At 40.3% G+C, this 17,082-nt stretch overlaps 1 protein-coding gene across 4 annotated transcripts in view; it reads right to left on the minus strand.

The window, feature by feature from the left end:
- PTPRD (protein tyrosine phosphatase receptor type D) overlaps positions 1-17,082 on the minus strand; it is a 1,361,199-nt gene that overhangs the window by 934,492 nt on the left and 409,625 nt on the right. For all 4 annotated transcript variants that reach the window (XM_081945773.1, XM_081945775.1, XM_081945774.1 and 1 more), the window contains exon 6: positions 7,764-7,807. The gene's annotated coding sequence lies outside the window, so the exon portion shown is untranslated. The remainder of the gene's footprint in view (positions 1-7,763; positions 7,808-17,082) is intronic.

Below are 17,082 nucleotides of genomic sequence, written 5' to 3' on the forward strand. Positions count from 1 at the left end.
TTGGCTCAGTGGTGGTCGGTGATTGAAACACATAAGGAAATATCACTCCTTGCACCTTGAGTTCGGAAGCAGTTCCATAGGTGGAAGGCACAGATATTGTGGTAGGGTACCCACGTTAGCACCAGACCGCTCCATAAAGGTAATGAACATCTGCCAGTTTGAACTGAGGTAACAGAATGTGAGGCAACTGGCAGTTGGAACAGAGTTTTTTTTTTCAGTAGGGAGGGGGAGTAGAATGTCTAATGCCTTAACATCAGAGTGTGTCAATATAAGGCAACAGGCATTTGGAACAGAGTTCTTTTCAAGTGGGGAGGGGGAGTAGAACTCCTTAGCATTAGAGCATGCTAATTACTGTATAAGAAATAGTAATGATCTGATGGTCATTTTAAAAAAAACATTTTTAGTGAGCACCTAGAAGCCAAGAGGAACATATGTACCAAATTTCAAGTTTGTAGGCTTTATGGTTCTGGAGATTTTGTGATGTCTCATGAGGGGCATTTACCTTTCATATATATAGAGAGAGAGAGATTACGAGATCGTAAAGTCAATCCAGCTCCCCCCATTGGGGAGAGGAAACTGGCTGGGAAAGTCATAAATGGTGATCACATGACCCAGGACCACTGTAACCATTGTAACTACATGCCAAGTATCCAAATTTTGATAACATGACCATAGGGATGCTGTGACGGTCATCGATATGAGGTCTTGTTGCAAGCCACTTTTTTCAGTGTAACTTTGAATGGTTGTTAACACAACCATTTATGTTAACACATAAAACACAAGTAAATGGTACAATTCTGACTAATATAAAGAGGCTGTTTCAGGTATTATGACCACAATTGAGTCCAAAATTCCCATTGCTAAGCAAAATATTTGTTAAGTGAGTTTTGCCCCATTTTATCACCTTTCTTGCCACAGTTGGTACGTGAATCAGTGCCATTGTTAACTTAGTAACACAATTGTTAAGTGAATATGTCTTCCCCATTATCTTTGCTTGTCAGAAGGTCACAAAAGATGATGATCACATGATCCCAGGACACTGCAATTATCATGCATATGAACTAGTTGCCAATCATTCAAATTTTGGTCATGTAACCATGGGAATGCTGCAATGGTAGTAAGTGTGAAAAATGGTCATAAATCACTTTTTTCAGTGCTGTTACTTTGAATGGTCACTAAACAAATTGTAGATCAAGGACCTTTTCTGATTACAAGATTTTATTAAAAGGTTTTTGTGAGCTACCACAAATTTCATGGAATGTTCTTTCCTCTATATCCATGATGGCGACCCTATAGCACTTCTACCAGAAGTGGTACACAGAACCATCTCTCCGGGCACATGAGCCATCACCTGTTGCTCTTCCAGATTCTGGCATGCTGGCCAGCTGGTCTTCACGCACGTGGGAGTGCCAGAAACTGGAAGAGCAACAGGTGATGGCTCCCAGTGCACATGCATGTGCCAAGTGCACATGCATGTGCCAAGAAGATGCTCTTTTGGTTTCCGGCATGTGCATGTGCACCGGCCATCTGGTCTTTGCATGCATATGCCCACCAGAAACTGGAAGACCAAGTGGCCGGTGCACATGCGCCCTGGAAACCAGAAGATCATATTTCCTGCATGTGCATCTTCCGGTTTCTGGCACAAGCCCATTTCAGCACTCGATGCCGAAAAGGTTCACCAACTCTGCTCTATACTGTGTCAGTTTAGCCACTCTTATGGTTATCAAATTCTTTCTGATTTTTGGTTATCACAGACTGACACAGTTCTCCCACAATGCGTCTTCTTTTCTGTCACTTTCTCCTATTTACACTTTTTCACAATTTGAAGGATACAATTTTAAATCAGAGAAATTATGAATATAACTAAAGTTTCTGGCAACGCAGATCAAATTGCATTTTTTTTAAAAAAGCCCCTTTCCTAAATAGACAACTGATAGCTTTTAACTTGGCTGCTCCCATACTTTGCCAGTAATTTTTCTGCTGCAATTTGTACAGGAGAGAGAAGTGGATAGACATAATGCGGTTCGACCTTCTGTTTTCCCCCACATTAAAAAAGGAAGCCTTCAAGGTATAAGTTGCTAGGTAGGAGTTTCAATTTAGAAAACGAGGCTTGACACACACATGGTAAACCAGTAAAAAATACGACACTCAGACACTTTCTCTGAAGCCCTTCAGAGCTCCAGGAGATTTATCCCGCTCCCCCCACCCCCACCCCCCCGCAACTGCCTAATTGTTCAGCTATGCATTCAGCTTTTGCTATTAACTCAATGATATTTAAAAGGCAATGACCAGGATATGGAGAGGAATGGAGTGGATAGATGGATACTTCTGGACAGTGACGTGTGGTGAGGTTTATTGCTGGTGAGGCTGGTGACGTCATCAGGAAGGCGGGGAATGGGACCACGTGTGCTGGAGGCTCAGCTGCCTCAGCCTCTAGCACACGTGATCCCATTCCCCACCTTCCTGAGCGTGCTCTGCCAGCTCGCGCTCCGCAGTCCTCGGAAGCGACTGGGGAATGACGAGAACCTTCCTGCCTCTGCTGGACTTTGCGCGCTCCTCGCGACTGCATATTGCGAAATCCAGCAGAGGCAGGAAGGTTCTCGTCATTCCCCAGTCGCTTTCGTGCCTTCGTCATCCGGGAGCACCGACAACATTTCTGCCTCCGCAGCTCCTGGGTGCGGACGGACGGATGTATATAATATAATTAATATAATATAATATAATATAATATAATATAATATTATATATATATATATATATATATATATATATATATATATATATATATATATATATATATATATATATATATATATATATATATATATATATATATATATATATATATATATATATATATACACACACACATACATACATACTATTATTTCATGAAGAGAGGTGAGGCTCTGCCTCCCCTGCCTCCCCTGACCGCACGTCCCTGCTTCTGGATAATATTTATCCTAACAAAGGCTTGCATGGTACATGCTCCCATTTGCTTCTTGTTCCTTGTCTTCCTTCTCCTGAAGGTCTCCTTCACATCTGCAGTTGAAAGGCTTGACATGGTCTTCTTATGGAAACAGCTTCCTCTCTTCCTCCCATGTGCTTTTTCCAATGCTGCCCCCATCCTAAGCCTCTAGCTGCCTCTGTTACCCATTTCACAAGTCCCAGGATCCGTGTGGCTGTAGAAATCATACGGGCTATGACTCTTGTTACCTCCACTCAGGAACTGCCTCAGTGTCTAGGGAGATTCATGTTATATATATATATATATATATATATATATATATATATATATATATATATATATATATATATATATATATATATATATATATATATATATATATATATATATATATATATATATATATATATATATATATATATATATATATATATATATATATATATATATATATATATATATATATATATATATATATATATATATATATATATATATATATATATATATATATATATATATATATATATATATATATATATATATATATATATATATATATATATATATATATATATATATATATATATATATATATATATATATATATATATATATATATATATATATATATATATATATATATATATATATATATATATATATATAGTGGGGGGGGGCAGGGTTTCCAGTCTATTATATATCATTGCAATTACTTGGTAGGATCATCCTGAAATTCTAAATTGGACTGACTTCTACAGTTCACAAACTGTACATTCTTACCAAGACTGTTTTTCTCCCTTCAATCTGTGAAATGGCAATGAAATTTTGGGCTCAAAATCTTTTTAAAAGTATACATTAGAGAAAGTTGCAAATCAAAATAAATGTAAACCTTCTATGTTTTAATTATTAGAGTTACATGGTAACCCAATTGAGCAAGTGACTTGATGACTTATAACTGAATATATGCAAAGGTTGAAAGCATTGAAGTTATTGTGAATGGTTCATCATCTCCAGGAAACCTGAGAATGTGAATGAGTGAAGGGCAGAGTATTCTTTCTATTCTTATAAAATGCAAGCTATCAATCTGCAAAAAATCTTTGAGATTGATTCAGAAGATTGATTCATAACTTTGAGCTTGATTCAGAAGTTCACAGATAAAAGTTCTTCTGCAGAATTACACCCTACACATAGGAGGTAGATGAAAATAATGGTGGGTGCTTTTCTCCTTAATAGTTTCTTGATTAGGATATTGTTTTCTGCTTGATTGTTTTTCTGGTGTTAATCCCTGCTTATCTGAGTGTTGGCGGCTGGAGAAAATGTGAGGTTTTTTGTTCCTTCTTTCTTAGCTTTTTTATTGTCTCTTTTGAATGTGTGTTGATATGGTTTATTTCAACGCATCTATTCTGTTCTGTGTTCCCTAGTGTTTATAGATTATAAATAAAAATTATAACAAGCTATGGTATGATGTGTATTTCCCTAATAATCATTCCCATAAATCTGTCAGGGATGAAAAACTCATAAAAGGTTTTCCTCTTTCCCTTAGCTTAGAAATGTTTGCCCCTGTTTTAATATATGCCATTAAAATGATACTTTTATTTGAATCTTGTTTCACGGAACTCTTTCTAAGGATTATCATGCTTTGAAATGATCTTATCATGTAGAAGTGAGAAGATGTGACACTATGATTTTATATGTTCTAGCTTTAAACATTAAAAAGTTGAATGTGATATATATTAATATTCTTCACTGGATTTTTTTTCTTTTTCACTTTATTGTTATAATTATTCTTGATCATCATTCATTGACAGAAACTCAAAATGTAACATTTATACAGATCAAAGCTTAAATATTTGTGTGTGTTTTTGTGTATGCAAACAATCAAAACTAAATGATTTATATTATTTACAACTGACCTCACATGCAGCCTGCAGTTATTTGTATGCATCTGTGAAACCAAACCAGATCTGTTTCAAATCTAACACTTTTCAGTTGATTTTTCAAAAAATCATTCTCTCCTACCTACAAATTAAAAAGATCAAATCTCACTTCCATGACTATTATCTAGAATTGATCTTGATTAATCTATTAAGCATTATTACACATTCTCACCTGCTTTTTTATTTTAGTTTGTTCATGAATTTCATAGATACCTCTATTCAACAAGGGTTAGCCATAACTAATTACTGTTAAAAATAATGTAATAAGTTATTCAAGACTAATTTAAAGCATACAACCTTGAGTAGAACATAGAAATGATTGTTTTTTTCCTCTGATCAATGTCAAAAGAGACCACCCTTAAAGCTTATCAAGTAAAACTGCAATGTTTTAAAACAAGATTTAAAACAATTCTCAGTTATATATTAGTAAATGTATTATTTGAAAAAATGGAGCTAAATTGGTAAATATTTTTTTTTGCATTAAGTTTCCCTTTCTTTGAAGAACACTAATAGAATATACATGAACTTATCAGACACAAGTCCCTTTTTTTCTGATATACAAAATTATAATTACATTTGGTTTTGTGAAAAGTTGTTTCCTGAAATAAATTTATTGAGGATATTAGAATGAGACAAATATAAAGGGTTTAATTTCCAAAAGCTATTAAAAACACACCTTAGTGAAATGTGTGTTTGAAGTTCAAATGAAAGACTATATCTGAATATACTAATCCTCAGGAGAATTCATGACACCTGTCATGCACTGTAAAGGTTTATAAATGTTTTCTTTTGCAAAGTCAACTACAAACATCATAAGACTTTCTGTAAATATATCTTCTAGTCTCTTTGTTTGAGCAGAAATATTGGATTTCCCACATTATAGTTATAAACCAGAGAAGATTATTTTAGATTCTTTTAAACATATTTGATTAATAGACTTCCACTTTTGCCCTGGGATCAAGTTTCAATCATTGTTTTAAGTGTTTGAAAATATTTGAATTGTGAATGCCAGAATGGCAAAAAAAGTTTCTTCTATGTGCATTATTTTTACATAAACACACACACACACACACACACACACACACACACACACACACACCATATTGGCAGTAAGGATATAATCTCACATGGCACAAAGGAACTGAGTCTAAACCCAGTACAATATGCATAAATTATTTGCTTCTCATAGAAATGGTACTAAAATGTATGTAGCAGTATTGCTATAAACATTAACGGAATAGTGTTTTTTATATGCATGAAAAGATTGTATTATAATCTACAGAGCTGTGGAATTTCAAGGTTTAATTGAATGCATACATTATTAACTATGAAAGGCATTCTGCAATACAAATTTTATAACTTTGCTTTTTCATGATTTGAAGGAACCTAGGGTTTTGCATGTGTGCATGGGTGAATGAATTGAAAAGAGGCTTTTATTGTATCCCCCAATTCTTTGCTCGTGTGTGTGTGTGTGTGTGTGTGTGTGAGAGAGAGAGAGAGAGAGAGAGAGAGAGAGAGAGAGAGAGAGAGAGAGAGAGAGAGAGAGAGAGAGAGAGAGAGAGAGAGAGAGAGAGAGAGAGAGAGAGAAGATGTTGCAGCATAAGAAAAACTGACCTACTTCTTCATCTCTATAACATGTACTCTGGAGGCTTAACGCCTAGAAGAGATCTGCCATCCCCAATTTAAAATGTGTATGAACTGGCTGCTGTAATTTCTGATATGCTCAGTGATGAAATCTTTAACTACCTCACAGACATTGAATCTAAGTCCCAGCAAAAGATATGAAAATCCTAAATTCTGACTTGCGGTATTTATTCCTTTGACACACATGCATGCATGCATGCACGCGCACACACACACCACAATTAAATTTAAATCATATAAACACATTACTAAAAGAGGTTAGAACAATACACAGAAATAGTTTAAAAATCACATAGCAATAAGGAACATACTGAAGAGTACCAATGATTGTAGGTCTTTATGGTAGGGCAGAGCAGGAAATAGATAACAGAAATACCTTAACTCTATTTTATTAAGAGAGGCAATCTCTCTCTCTCTCTCTCTCTCTCTCTCTCTCTCTCTCTCTCTCTCTCTCTCTCTCCCTCCCTCCCTCCCTCCCTCCCTCCCCCCCTCCCTCCCCCCTCCCTCCCTGTCCCTTTATCTCTCTCTCTCTCTGAATCTTGAAAGCCTGCTCGCATTTCTACTTCCCTTTTTTTATACTAAAAAAGTTAAGGTGTGGCAATCTTTGATTACTTTCTCATGCTTTCTTATTTCCCCAAATTTCTAAATTCACATTTTGCTAGTGGCCATTGCATATATATGACAATGAACACTGAGTCTGCAAGTTCTACTGTGAATGAATCCAAAACATTAGGAACATCATTCATTTTGTACATTTATCAATAGCCTCTGTAATTGTTGACAATATCATCACAATTCCTCTTTAAAGATCTCAGAGACTGTGCCCATGAACAATTACTCCTAAGTAGATCATATGGAGGGGGGGATCTATTCCTGCTATCCTCCTTCTCCTCCTCCTCCTCTTTTAATAATGATAATCATACCCCATCATTATGTGAACTGTAATCTTTATATACCTTTAATATCTCCCATATAAACACTAGCTCTTATGTTGTTTTAATTGATATAACCAGTATATGAATCCCATAATCTATGAAGTATTATATTTCATGGGCTGACTTTATTTTCTAAATAACTGAGTTCAATATACAAGATCAATGTTTAAGAGTAATGTATCCAACTGTGATCAATTTTTCCTAGACTAAGGCTGGATCACAATGTTGAGGGATATATGTACAGTTGATATAAATATACACAAATAAGTGACTTACTCTTTTCCAAGGCACATCCTGTTGTTGTGTCTCAGGACAGAGGGCTGAAAGAAGAAACAAAAATATATTTTTAAATATCACTATGGATGTATTTATTTAAAGTATAAGCACTATCCCTTTGAAACAAAATGAAAGATTTATTCATCCTTTGCTTACTTGGAAATTTCCAAAAAATTCTAATGTATATATTTGCAAAAGATTCCAGGATGGTCTAATACAGGGGTCCTCAAACTTTTTAAACAGGGGGCCAATTCATGGTCCCTCAGACTGTTGTGGGGCCGGACCGGCTGGGTGGGCATAGCGAGGTGGTCATGTGACTGGGTGCGGGTGGCTATGTGGTCATGTGACTGGGTGAGCATGGCTAGGTCATGTGACTAGGTGGGTTTTGCCAATTTAACAGTCCATTAAACAATGCACACAAATTAAACTTTTATTTGTTTTGCTCCTGGGGATTTTTTATTTGGTTTTGTTGCATGTTGCTCTTTTGGTTGACTTTTCTTTTTACTAGATCATTTTTTCAGTTGTTTGGGAGACTAGTGGTCCACTTCAGGAAACTCAGTTTTGCAGCAATTCTTCTCTGCCCTAAGCATCTTACAATCAACAAGTCTCTGTCTGTCTATCTCTCTCTCTCCGTCTCTCTCTCTTTTTCTCTATCTTCTGGAGGTGGGGAGGTGAAAAACAGGCCCAATTTTTGGCCTCCTGGGGTGTCTGTGCACCCAATTCTTCATCTCCCCCATCTCCTGAAGCATTCTGCAGTCAAAAAAATGGGTAAAAATGGCTCATTTCTTTTGGCCAAAACCAGGCCATCTTTGCCCATTTTTTGGCTTCCGGGGGCCTAAGGGTGGGCAGAGCGATGTGGGCAGGGTGGCCTCATAGTCATGTATGGACCAGGTTAATGGCTTTGGCAGGCCGCATGTGGCCCCCGGGCCGTAGTTTGAGGACCCGTGTTCTAATACCTAAGTCAGTACGAGGTGATCAAGAAAGGAAGGAAATAGAAAATGATCCTGCCAAGAATCTATGGAGATTCTCAATCATCCAAGTCATGGTTGCCCCAAAGGTGCTTTTTCAAAAAGCAACTGGACTTTCTTGTTTGTTTGTTTTTTTGAAGTTGTTCTACTTCTCATCCAAGAAACTTCTTCAGCTCTGACTGAATAGTAGGGCATAGAAATATTTGTATTCCTTGTAGACAGCTAGTCATTTGCATTCTTTTAGAGAGTCACTGAGGTCACTTGGAGGTTTGTCTGTGTTCTCAGGTTATCTGAGTAATGTAAATGTCTGAGAAGCCTTCTTGGAACTGCTGAAAGGAATGTGTTGTGGACTGTGCTTGCTGCAGGACATTTTCTGCCCATCGTCAAAGAAAAACAAGAAAGTCCATTTGCTTCTTGAAAAGCAGCTTTTGTGCAACCATGATCTGGATAGCTGAGAATCTCCATAGGCATTTACCTATGCACTTTAGGATGAACACCGTTCTAATGATGTGGGAATATGAATGAATTTCCAGAAAAAGTGAAGGAGACAGGAACCATTTGCACTTCAGTTTGAGATACAGACAACACAGACTCATCCACAACAGCCTATGCCTATGTTCATCAGTGAAGGGACACAGATCAGAAAACATTCTGCAGAAAGCACAGGTCCACAACACAGTCATTTCAACAGTTCCTAAAAGGCTCCACACCCATTTGACCTACTCAGGTGACCCTGAACATACAGACAAACCTCCAAGTGGCCTCAATGGCTCTCAAAAGAATGCAAATGACCTGCTGTCTGCAAGGAATATATTTTTTTCCATTCCCCACTATCCAGTCACAGCCGAAGAAGCTTCTTGGATGAAAAGTGAAACAACTTCAAAGAAAAACAAGAAAGTCCAGCTGCCTCTTGAAAAAACAACTTTAGAATGATCCTGCCAAGTGCTGCATGACACATTCTCTGGATCACATGATCCATCAAAACCAACTCAGTGAGGTTGGATAAGATAAATTGTTGGGATGGAAAAGAAAAACATTTGATATAGGCAGAAAATTAAGGCACAGAAGAGGATGTACTTCCCGAGAATGCTAAGGAAGATAAATCTATCTCAGCATCTACTTCTGTCCTACTATCGCAGCACTATTGAGAGTGCCCTGACATACGGCATGCTTGCATGGTATGGGACCAGCTCTGCAGCAGACAAAAACATTCTACAGAGAATCATTAAAACTGCCCAGAATATCACCGGGCTCCAGCTACCAGCCCTGGATGACATCTTCGCATCTCAATGTTTGAGGAAGTTGCATAATATTCTCATAGACTCTTCCCATCCTGCTTACAATCTTTTTAGATTGTTGCCTTCTGGCAGAAGATATAGAACAATTAAAACTAGGACCACAGGTCTTCTGAATAGCTTTTATCCCAGAGCTATAATTGCACTCAACAATGAACTAAAGGGCCACCATCAGTGAGTTATTGGACAGTACTACTTGGTTTGTTGTGTGGATGCTTGGGTGGTTTAGGGGCGGTGAATGTATTTGGTGACTGGGGGCATGTTTGGGGATTTTTATGTGTGTTGGGCCTGGTCTCTGGGTGTTATGTGAATTTCATTGTATGTGTATACTGTGTATATATGTACAATGACAATAAATTAAAGTAAAATACAATAGAGCAATACATGGTACAAAGACTGTACAAAGATCTTTACTAGGATATGGCCTATTATTTTTAAATGATTTAAGTCAACCTTTTAATGTTTTATGGCTTATTGACCTATTTTTTTAAATAGGTCAATTCAGAAAACTGTATTTTCAGTTCACCTTTAAGTACACCACCATGATCTTGTCACTCATCAAAGTGTCAAAATGTCTCTTGCTATTTTTCAAAATCAATATCTATGCAGAATTTATCTAAAGTATATTACATATGCTGCATATATTTTGTTGTTCTGCTTCGAGATTAGAAATGGGGTGATCATTCTAGAAAATTAGTTTCCCACATTCCTTTTAAATTAAATCATCTCAAATATTAGCTGAAAGACTAGAGGGTATTATTAAAGTGAAATAGACCATGCAGAATAGAGGAATTGTGAAGAAAGGAAAGTTAGAAATGTTACACAGACATGCCCACAGGGATATATTAATATAATATTTATCATCAACTATGATAGTAAAATGCAACCCTGATGTATCTTTTAATGGTGACTTTTCCTCTAAATTTACAACATAGTAGTTGTGCAATAGTTTATTGGACTGTGTATGATAGGAAACATAGATTTCCAAATGTTACTAGTATATGGACAAACTTCATTGTTATCTGATAAATAGCAGGCCACATCTGAAACCACTTGCCAAGAAATCTTGCCAAGATTTAATTTATCCAGGAAGCCTCTGAGAATCAGTAAAGGGGGTATATTTCCCTGCTTCATATCCCTAGACTTCCCTAGCTCCTTAAGAATTCCTCATGTTATTCAGGGGTTTGCTAGGGAGACAGACTAGTTGACCTTTTGCTAGTCTCTCTTCATGGAGTTTGGAAAAATTCTGTTCCTTCTTTTAATGAACCAAACTGACTTTATCAATAACCATGAGCTTTCTATGTAGCTAGCTATGCAGATAACTCATGGGCGTGTGAAGTCTGGTTTGAATCAGAGGGGGTATTCAGCAGGTTCTGACCAGTTCTGGGGAACCTGTAGCAGAAATTTTGAGTAGTTTGGATAACCGTAAATACCACATCTGACTGGCATGGGGTGGGTTGCTCCTGGTTCTCACCGGTACGCCAGAAGGGGTTCATCAAATTTACCATACCTTTTAGAACCTATTCATCCAGTGGGACAGTACCGTAATGCTTCCTCCCGCCTGCCCTACCTCACTCACTCCCCCCGCCTGTCCGGTTGACACTCGCACACCGCGCCCATCCGCACCATGCTTTCCCTGTCCTCCGCTCACTGATTGGCTGGCTCACCAATCGCCCCGCCTCTGAGAGGCAGTGGGGGGCTTTCTTGCAGGCCTTCGTTCTTTCTCCGAAGGTGTGCGAGAAAGCCCCCCACTTGCCCAAACATGTGAACTGTGAAGGAAGGAAGCTGCAGGCTCATTTGCCTCAGCTACGCGATTTCCTTTCATTCTCCGTCTGCCTCCTTCATTCGTTCGGGCAGCAGAGAATGAAAGTAGGTCACGTAGCTGAGGGCAAATGAGCCTGCAGCCTCCTTCATTCCTTCCTTCCCTGAGCGCCCACCAAAGTGCTGCTGCTGCTCGACTTCTATCACTGCCACCATGCTCCCTCTGCGTGCCCGGCTTTCAGCCTGAGTGGTAGTGAGCAATGGCAGCGCAGGGCGGCTGGCGGTGGTGGCTACTGCTCCTGGGCTAGCTGTGGGTCACGTGGCTCAGCGGGCAGCACCCTGACTCCCCGCCGCCACCGCTACTGCTGTGCCACCTCAGCAGCAGCACCCCTCGCCGATCAACTGAGGCGGGGAAGAAGATTTAGACACATGGAGCCAAAGACTCCTTTTATGTTTCTCTTTTACTGAAACAGTAACTGAGGAGCCGAGTTAACAGTAACGGTTTATTCTGCTCAAGATACAAAGTAACGAACTTAACAACTCTCCATCTGACAGCCCTTTTATAGCTGAGCTGTCAGACAGTTAACCAATCAGCTTGTTTAACGATCCCATCGAGCCTGCATGGACGCAGGAGCCAATCCCGGGACACAACACTCCTTCCCCCCGGACTGCACATGCATAGTCCTGCAAATATGCTGGTCTTCTCCGTCTTCTCTGAGATCTGCGTAAGCCAGCATCAGGAGCCCCAGGGCACAAAACATTGCCTCTCTCTGGCCCCCGTGCCAGTGGTGCTAACAATACAGACACTTGTCCATGCAACTCGGGTTCTTCTCCAACAGGTAACTCATCAACTGGTAACGGAACTTGAACTTCCCTGGTAACTGTGTCTTGTACTGTGTCAGCTGCGGACCCCGTCATTCGTCTGCATAATTGATTAATATGTCTTCTCCATTCCCGACCATCACATAGCTGGACCCTGTAAGAACAGGGCCCTGTTATCTCAGATATCCAACCCAGCACCCACTTAGGTTCCCCCATAAAATTTTGTGCAAACACCCCCTCCCCCCTATTGAATACTCTAGGAGGGTCATCCTGTACTGAATTCCGAGGTGAGTATGTTGGGTGAAGCCTATTTAATGTGGTGCGTAATTTCCGTCCCATTAAAATCTCAGCAGGGCTTTTCCCTGTTATGGGGTTTGGTGTGGTGTGTTGGGTTAATAAGTATGAAGCTATTTTCTCTGGCCATGGAAGATTCCCCATTCGGCTTAATGCCTCTTTAGCTGAGCATATGGCGCGTTCTGCTAATCCATTCCCAGCAGGGTGATATGGTGCTATTTGAGCGTGCGTTATTCCCAATGATGTTAAGTAAATTTGGAAAGTAGCTGCTGTGAATTGTGGCCCATTGTCTGATACCAATGTATCAGGCAACCCATGTGTGGCGAATAATTTGTTTAAAACTGCTATAGTTGCTTCTGCAGTTGTGCTACGCATCAGAAATAACTCTACCCATTTTGACAGTGCATCAACCACTATGAAGATAGTTTGTCCTAACCATGGCCCTAGAAAATCTACGTGTATTCTACTCCAGGGCACAGATGGTTTGTCCCATTCTCTTACTGGTGCGGCCACAGGGGCTGGCCGGACCTTTTGACATGGTTGGCATTTCTGTACCCACTCCGTGATGTTATTATCAATGGATGGCCACCATACATAACTTCTGCTCAGCCCCTTCATTCTAACTATTCCTGGGTGCCCTTCATGGAGTCTGTCCAGTACAATCTGTCTTAAAGTTTTTGGAATTACAACTCTAGAGCCCCACAACAGACACCCTTGTAGCACAGATAATTCTTCTCTGCGACGGTAAAATGGTAAGAATTCTAACCCCACTGGGTCCGTTGGCCACCCACGGTGTACCCAATCCATTACTTGCATTATAATGGAGTCTTTTCGTGAATGATATGCGATATCCTTTGCTGATAGAGGTAGTCTAAATTCATCTAGCAGGCACACGCTGTGTACTGGAGCAGGGTCAGACACTAAAGTGTGCATTGGACAGCGACTCAGTCCGTCTGCATTTCCCATTTGCTTACCTGGTCTATGTTGTAATTTATAATTGTAAGCTGCCATAAACTCTGCCCATCGTGACATTCGTGGTGATATAATGTGAGGAGTAGGACGATCCCCAGCTAAAATTCCTAACAAAGGTTTATGATCTGTTACCAATTGAAAGGGCCGTCCATACAGATAATGATGGAATCTTTTAACCCCTGCCACGGCTGCCAATGCCTCTTTATCTAACTGACTATAGTTTCATTCTGCTTTTGACAGTGCTCGTGAATAGAACGCTATAGGAACCTCTAGTCCGTTTGGAAATATGTGGCTTAATACAGCACCAACTCCAAACGGGGAGGCGTCACATGCCAGAATTAATGGCAATTTTTCATTGTATTGGGCTAGTATTGGTGCTGTTGTTAGCAACTTCTTAACTTCCATGAAAGCTTTCTCCTCGCGGTTCGTCCAACTCCAATTTGCAGAAGTGTCTAACAAACGGTGCAGAGGTTCTGCCACCGAAGCCTTATGAGGTATGAAGCTTGAATAAAAATTCAAAAGTCCTAAAAATGCTTGTAATTCTGCCCTATTTGTTGGTGTTGGGGCTGCATTAATTGCCTCCATCTTTGCTGGTATGGGGTGGATGCCCTGACTGTCAATTAGATACCCTAAGAACTCTACAGCTGGCACTCCTATTTTGCATTTTTCTTTCTTTAACCTGAGGCCAGATTCTCTGAAACGCCTAAACACTTGTCTGAGTGTGATAGCGAGTTGTGACCGATTTTTAGCCGCAATCACAACATCATCAAAGTATGGAATAACCCCGGGTATTCCATGGAGTACGTGCTCCATAATGCTTTGGAATAAACCGGGAGCAACGCATACCCCAAATTGAAGCCTGTTGCACTTGAATGCCCCGCGGTGTGTCACAATTGTTTGTGCTAGTGCAGTATCAGCATCTACGGGTAATTGCTGGTAGGCTTGTGCCAAATCCAGCTTTGCGAATATCTTGCCCTGACCCAGTGAGTGCAACACATGTTGTACCACTGGGACAGGGTAAGGGTGTGCCTGTAAGGCTCTATTTAATGTTGCCTTATAGTCAGCGCATATTCTTATAGAGCCATCTGCCTTCAAGGGAATTACTATGGGAGTTTCCCATTTTGTGTGATCTACTGGCTCAATCACCCCTTGTTCCAGTAGTTTATCTATTTCCGCATCCACTTTATGTTTTAAAGCTAATGGAACGCAGCAGGCTTTAAGCCGAATGGGTGCCACCTGTGGGTCAAGGTTTAGGGATATAGGTGTGCCCTTGTATTTACCTAAGGATGGGGAAAATACATCTGCAAATTCCCTTAGCAACCCGTCCATTTCATCCCCTTGGTCAGTGTGATTAACTCCCGATATTGAAAGACCTATTGCCCGAAACCAGTCCATGCCCAATAGTGAGGCTAAAGGTTTGGCAACTACTATGAGGGGTAGTTGGCCCTTAAAGTGGCCATAGTGCACATGGAATTTTCCACAGCCGATGACAGGGATGATATTTCCCTGATAGTCCCTCAAATGGCAGCGGGGAGATGTCAACTGGTCTTGGCGTATTGATGGTATTAGGGAGCGTAGTGTGTTCCAAGAGATTATAGATTTCGCTGATCCGGTATCCAGCTCCATGATGCAAGGCTTGCCCTCCAGTTCAATGGTTATATGGATTTTTTCTGAGTTGTTACCTTCAGTGGATGCTGAATCGATAGTCCATTCTGCAGAATTGTCTTCATTAATCACGGAAGGACAGCTGTTTGTCTGACGAACGGTTGGTCGTCCAGAGTTTGGGCGATTTGAAGTTTGTGGAGTGGCTTCCTTATTTGCAGGTATCCACGCCCAACAAACAGTAGCCAGGTGTCCCTTCTTTCCACAGCGCCGGCACACTGCAGCTTTGAATCTGCACTGGGATCTCAGGTGCTTGCCTCCGCAGCTTAAACACCCACCCCAATTACCTCTGGGGTTGTTTCCTCTGTTGTTTGCGATTTTAAGGCGACTAACATCAATGTCTGCATTGACTTCATTGTTTAAATTGTGACTCTGGTTGTGGATTGAAGCTGCTGATGAAGCAATGCTGGCAGCCAAGTGGTAGCGCTGAAACTCTGTTGTTGATTTTTCAGCCATTTCAGTTGCTCTTGCCTCATCAACTGCTATTTTAAGGGACAATTCAGCCCTTGCAAGGAGGCGGCGTTGTAAACGCAAGTCATTAAGTCCATATATAAATTGCTCTAACAATGCTTCGTCTAAATCACTAAACTCGCAGTGAATTACTGCGGCTCTCAAGGAAGCAATGTATTTACTTATAGACTCACCTTCCGCTTGCACACGCTTGCGAAATAGATGTCTGCGAGCAAAACGGGAAGGTGTAGGACCGTAATGAGCTTTGAGTTTAGCCAGCAGTGAATCCCAGGCAATTGTGTGTACAGGAGTTGGAGCTGCCAGTGCCCTGGCTGTTGCGAACATGTCTGGTCCACAGCAATTCAGAAAGACACCTCTTCTTTCAGAAGACAGACCAGTTAAATCGTTGGCTTGAATAAAGCATTCAAATCTCTCTAGGAATGCCTCCCACGATTCCTTGTCAGGTCTGTATTCAGCAAAAACGTTTGCGGTTGCCATTTGTCTTTTTTTATGCTCACTGGTATTTATATGGGTTCTTAAAACACCTTCGTCGCCAGTTTTATGTTTCTCTTTTGACGCAGGAGCCAATCCCGGGACACAACAACTCCCACCTTTCCCCCCCCCCATACCTCGCTTCCTTGGGTGGGACCAGGGTGCACACAAGGTGAGTGGAATTTGCAACCAAGTTTAAAGTGAATGGGGTGGTTTGTAACTAAATGAGGCAGAGAACATAGAGGAATGCAAGGGAACATGGAGGTAATCTAGTCTAACCCCTTCCCAAGGCAGGGGTCCTTCCTTCTCTTTGAGAACTGACAGTGGCAGACATGAGGGAAATGGTGTGTGTATGTGTGTATGACAGAGAGAGAGAGAGAAAGAGAGAAAAAATGAGAAAGAGAAAGAAAGAAAGTTGGAGAGAGAGAGGTAAGAAAGAAGGAAGGAAGGAAGAGAAAGAAAGAAAATAAGTGGGGGAGAAAGACACAAGAAGAAAGAAAGAAAGGAAGGAAAGAAGGAAGGAAGGAAGGAAGGAAGGAAGGAAGGAAGGAAGGAAGGAAGGAAGGAAGGAAGGAAACTTATGATCCCAATTGAGCCCAAAAT

Source organism: Natrix helvetica (genome assembly GCF_964273705.1).
Source record: "Natrix helvetica genome assembly, chromosome: 2".
Lineage (NCBI taxonomy): Eukaryota > Metazoa > Chordata > Lepidosauria > Squamata > Natricidae > Natrix > Natrix helvetica.